This window comes from Corvus brachyrhynchos, unplaced genomic scaffold (assembly GCF_000691975.1).
Source record: "Corvus brachyrhynchos isolate BGI_N302 unplaced genomic scaffold, ASM69197v1 scaffold428, whole genome shotgun sequence".
Classification (NCBI taxonomy): Eukaryota; Metazoa; Chordata; class Aves; order Passeriformes; family Corvidae; genus Corvus; species Corvus brachyrhynchos.
In genome coordinates, this window is record NW_008239766.1 from 1,085,959 (window position 1) to 1,091,723 (window position 5,765).

At 33.3% G+C, this 5,765-nt stretch overlaps 1 long non-coding RNA gene across 1 annotated transcript in view; it reads left to right on the forward strand.

The window, feature by feature from the left end:
• Positions 1-2,737: 2,737 nt before the first annotated feature.
• LOC108448778 overlaps positions 2,738-5,765 on the forward strand; it is a 10,834-nt gene continuing 7,806 nt past the window's right edge. Inside the window, exon 1 of the long non-coding RNA XR_001864798.1 lies at positions 2,738-3,928. This is a non-coding gene — a long non-coding RNA (uncharacterized LOC108448778). The remainder of the gene's footprint in view (positions 3,929-5,765) is intronic.

The following is a 5,765-nucleotide window of genomic DNA, read 5'->3' on the forward strand; positions in this document are numbered from 1 at the left end:
CTTGCATAGATGTTCTGAATCCATACTGCTTCAGTCTCAAAGGCTAAATAAAGTAGCTTCTGTGAAGCCAGAATTCACTTATTAAAATTAATGTTACAAAGACATCTTGGTAACACATGTTTTATGTTTTAGACTGGGCAGCACAAGAATATGCTTTTAAGCATTCTTCAAATTGCTGTCTCAGGTTGTTTTGACTGATGTGTAGCATACTTGTTCTTGGTTGAGGTGATTTCATTCACTGAAGCTCAATTTTCTCTGCTGGTTGCTATCAAACTTTTATTTACTGTGATAATATAAAGGTGCGTAAGTTTACTCACTTAAAATACAGTATCATGCACTATGAATTAGTTAAAGCTACTTTCCCCCTTACCTTGTATGTCCTAAACCAGTAGGAAAATAAGACCAATAGTGACTAAAATTGTAGTGATGTTTGTCATACTTTTAAAAATACACGAAAGAGTGCTGACAAGCACAAGACTTTACTAAGAAGTAGCAAATTTTACTCTGTAAGCCACAGTAACATTTATGTCACTACTTTACTGCATTATGATTACAGTATTTAAAGATTACCAAATAATATTTTTAAGTCCTAGGATCATTTAATACAGATGCCTTGTAGGGAACATTTTGCTTTTTCCTTGCCACTGAGATAATGGAGCTCATGCAGGTACTTGTGCTGCCTACACATACATAGTTTATTTAGTAAGTTTAAGAAACCTTATCAGTCATTTTGTTTCTAAACATTGTTCAAATATATGACATAGATAAAGATTGATGGCTCAAAACATTTGATTTGATTCTTGCTTTTACATAGGCATTCTGAGCACCAATGTACAGAAAAGTGAGCTGGAGAGTTAGACAGCACTTGCTTGAGAGTTGTATTCTAGAGCTACAAAAAGTTTCCTCTGTTTGATAAGGCCACAAGTTTTTCCATGGCAAAGTCAACAAGCTCATATTACAGGTAGAGCATTTAAAGTCAAAGTGGGTTTCAGGAGGATCACATGGCCTTGGAGAAATAACTTAGAATGTTCTGCTCTAGTTTTCCATCTTCAGAATGAAGGGAAGAAATTGACTTAATTTCTTTCATCCTTATCAGTATTCTGGGGTAGAGAATGTATTTGATTAATATTTGGGAAAAAAAACCCCACAGTATTTTTTTTCTTGGCTGTATCCCACCAAGGCTATGATCTTTTAATTACTAGTCAAGGAAAAAAAAAGTATAAAGCCACTCATTTTTCAAAATAACAAGCTAAAACTGCTGTTGCAAACACTAGTTAAAAATATGCTACAATTTGCACTAATGTTTCTGTCTGAAAGGTCAGTCATTAGAAAGGAAACTCTTGAAAGGCATAGCAAACCATGCAATTCACAAGTAATTAACAGTAACAGTGATGTAGATATGACTCCCTATAATAAATACAGATATAATGCGAAAAAGAGTTTTGAAAGACAATAAAAAAGATTAAACCAAACAGGGATATAAATAAAGAGCATGTAAAGAGAGATACCACAATTAACAGATTTTGATGCCATTATGTTTGTGTGTCTGAAAACATAAATTGTTTCAAAAATGGAGGAAGTGGCATGATTTAAGCACTTCTGAAGCAGAAAACTCATTTAGCTATTTTATGAGGTAAAGACACTTACTGTAAATCAATTCCACACTTGTAGGAGGGCAATATAAATTGCCTTGATAAGATACGACTGATTTAAAATACACTTCTTGAATAGCACTGGCTGAATATAAAGCACCTTATAAAGAGATGTGCTCTGAATTCTGAAACTGGGACTTCATCAACATGTGCAAGTGCTTGAAAACTTTTTACTGGTGAGACCAAGAAAGAGAAAAAGTGAAGCATGCTTCTAGAAACTCTTCTACATTACTGTTCATTGGAAAAAGCTGAAGAAAGTAATTTCAAATAAACCTTAAACCATTGAAAAAATCCTTCAGTATGGTGTCTTATTGTATTATACCTCTTTCCAGCATATATGTATCCAAAACAGACAGTAGTAAATTATAAATATACTCATCAGGACGACTTGCTCTGAACCTGAATATAAAAGTACTGTGGAAATGGAACAAACCACGTCGTGTATTTTGTACCACTGTGATGGCAACTTCATTCATGAATGTGTCACATAAGCAGATGAGCAATGTGACCCCCAAAGGAGCAAACAAGGATGGGTGTTGTGGCATATAGGAAGTGTCCAAGGAACCAAAAGCAGCAAGACAGAGAAGAAGATAAAGATGAAGGACAAATGGGCAGGAAATGCTGCTGAAAGCAGAGGATGACTGGCATCAAAAAAAGAATAAAAGATACAGGAAGCAAATGGCATTTCTTTTGATAGTATCGAACACCAGATATCAGCAAGGAAACTCAGGGAAGACAATCCCACCTAAGTTTTGACTTCTTCCACCAAGGAGCTGTAAAGAAAACTCAAACTCGGCAAAGAACCACCGAAGACCCCAGCCATCAGTGATAACCATATGGCCCCATGGTGGTGTGTCCTCACAGCTAATTTAAAATTTAACTGCTAAAGACAAAAAATTTTGTTCAGATCATGATGATGACTAATAACGTATAGAGTGTCAACTAGCAAGAAAAATGTTGGTAAAAAATTAATTTAATAAAATTTTACAGTTTAAAATATAGTTTTGCCAGTCTTCAAAACATTCCCATGACAGATATTTCAAATTCTCTAGTATATATGTGTATATATATCCAGATACAACACATGCAAATAAATGTCTTCCGTATAGGAACAATTTCATTTTTAACTCTTTTTGGTTATTTGATTTTGCTTTTGTGGATTTGGGGTTTTTCCCTTACATGAGATACATATCTTTGATAAAAGCTGTCAGAGTTAAATATTTGTTGCTCTTTTCAGATGAAATACAGCAATATGAAGGCTAAGTGAGATCTGATAGAGCAATAAAGTTTGTTTATATCTCAAAGTAGAATTATCTTTCAGTCTCCCTCTTGATTGACAAGAGTGTTTTTGGTTTTGTACTCTGATGATTGAATTTTGCCCTCAGTCATAGCTACAAAATTCATGTACTTTAATTGACTTTGGTAGAACTACACTCATTTATCTCATCTAAAATACTGGCTTATCTTTTCTGATAAGAACAATAGGCTATACTGTTAGACTTCTAAACACTCATCAGTGTCTGCTGTAGAAATAATTTCAGATATAGACTCTCAAGCATTAGTAGAATATTGAAGCTTCAACAAGTCTCAAAAAAACAGGTTTATTAGCTAAAATATCATATAAATATAGAAATGACATTCCAGTTCATTGTATAGTAATGAAGATAATAGAATAAAACTGCTGAAGAAAACAGTAAGACTAGATTTAATGAGATGTGTAACAGCAAAAAGGGAGGAAATAGATCATAAACACTTTTTAAAACAAACAAATATTTTGTAAAATGTGTATTCAATACTTTTGTATGGACTTGCTGAAAGGACACACTGGCTTCATTAAATAGTTGTCATCTATACTATGTACGACGACAAATAAACAGATATGATTAAGAGAAAGTTAATGTGCCCTTAAATGATAAAGAGAGGAGCCCAATAGTTAAGAACTCTGAGCATATTTTCTCCCCCTTTCCAAGCTATTTAAGTACCTGTCCATCCCTACCCTCTTCACAGAGGAATGGCTCTTTATAATTAGGTGAGATATTTCAGGCCTGTTTCTGTCTGTTTCTTCAGGTTTCACAAAAGGCCTGAGTGTGCCACACAGAATCAGCAGCTATATCTCCATTGCAAGATTTATAGAGAATGAGAACATACTACTTGTGCCATGTCTTCCTTCTGACTAAATATGATGCGACAGTACAAAACTTTTCCTATATTCTCTTGTCAGTTCTGATTTGGGATACTGCTGGAAATGAGAAAGTACAGACCTGGATAAAAATGAGGTAATAGCCAAGAATATTCAAAAAACTTGTTGGAAAAGTGTAGTTCGAATTAGGTTTGAATTTCTGGAACGAGAAACAGACTTGTATTATGTTCTATGTGTAACTGGTGATGAACCCTGAGAAGCAAAGTGATGAGAGCACTACAAATGCTACAAAACAGTCATATTATAACTATACTTTAATGAAAAAAAGGATGGGATGGATCTAGGTTTTGTTTTGGTGTAAACTCACTGTGAAAAATTGCTTGTATTTGACACCCATGTAAACTGATTAATGCATTCCAAACAGCCATTTTATGGAAAAATTTGTTATTGAAAACACAGGATGTTCCTCCTACATAGTAAATCAAAAATTACAGCATTTATATTGGAAACAATTACAAAAAATAATTTAAAAAAATATCAAGGGTGAGCATGTTTTTCAAGGACCAGCTATGAAAAAACAGACAAACACCTTTTATCAATGGAGTCCTGAATCACTTTACTTTGCTTTTATTATGCAACAGATAGACTCTGAATTTTGGGACATTTTATTTACTGTAACAGTTAAAACTCAAATTTAAAAGGGGTATCTATTAGCTTTAGAAACGCAGTATTCGTATGTACAAACCACATACAAAACCTCTTGTATTTTGTGCTTTATGTTCATAATTTCATTTCTCAATGTTGGTTTTAAAAATTCTCCCTGGATTATCTGCTTTTGATAATTTTGCTTGATGTCCCATGAGAAAATCAACTACACAAGGCTTCTGCTCCCCTCCCTGAACCCACTTCCTTCTGCCGTAGGGCAAACTTTGAACTGCGAAGCACCAATTGTGTTTGATCCCCTATGAAAATAAATTGATCTGCTCAACTGCACTCTTCACAAAAAAAATCTCCTAAAAAACTTATTGAAAAGAGAGTCATCTATTAAGCTAAAATGAGAAAGAATAACTGGATATATCTCTTTATAGAGCTCTGCAGGTCATCTGGTTCATCTTGTATCTGATTTGTACTGTTTATTTTGACTGCTTATGACAAGAACACATTTTCCTTTTTATACTGTATAGCACCAAGCACTTTACAAAAACAAACTCAAAGATTACTCTAAAGTCCATCTTTTGGAAGAAGCAAGGAAATGCTGCCAATAAATATGCAACCAATCATAGGATTATATTCCGATTATTAGTATTGGTTGAGACAGAAGATAAAACAGGAAAATAATTTGAATAGTATTCTTATCATGGCTTGCCAAAATTAGATTTTACTCATAACTGAAAAGATCCTTGCACTTCTTGATATGGTAACAAGGAATTAAGAATCTCTTTAAATTTCTTCTGAGGCATGAATGTGAAATCATCCTATAAAGAAATAACTTACTTTACTAGGTTTGTTTAATTTTGGTTTTGGTTTGTTGTTTTGTTGGGGGTTTTTTTCCAAATTTGATGAATTCAGCATATCCAAGATTTTCTTTGACCTTTTATAAAAGAAATTAACTTTAAAACATATTGAAAAATCTATGTAACAATAATTTCAGGATTTTTTCCTCAAAATTTGATTTTTTAATATGAGCCAAAATTGAAAATCAAGATATCAGCAGCAGATTGATTAACCTGAATATATATATTCTAGAGAATGAGATATCTGAAATCTAAAATTACCCATCTAGAAATCAACTGGAGGATTAAACCAAATTAACAATCTATCATCACTCAGTTCCTGTATGGAACTGGCAGAATAAATGAATCATCATAGCTGTAACTTATTTTGTGTAACCTGGGTTTAGTCCATAGACTGAAAAAAATTATTCTATTAGGTCTCTACAAAAGCCTGTGGAATGTCTCCTTAAAAAAAAAAAA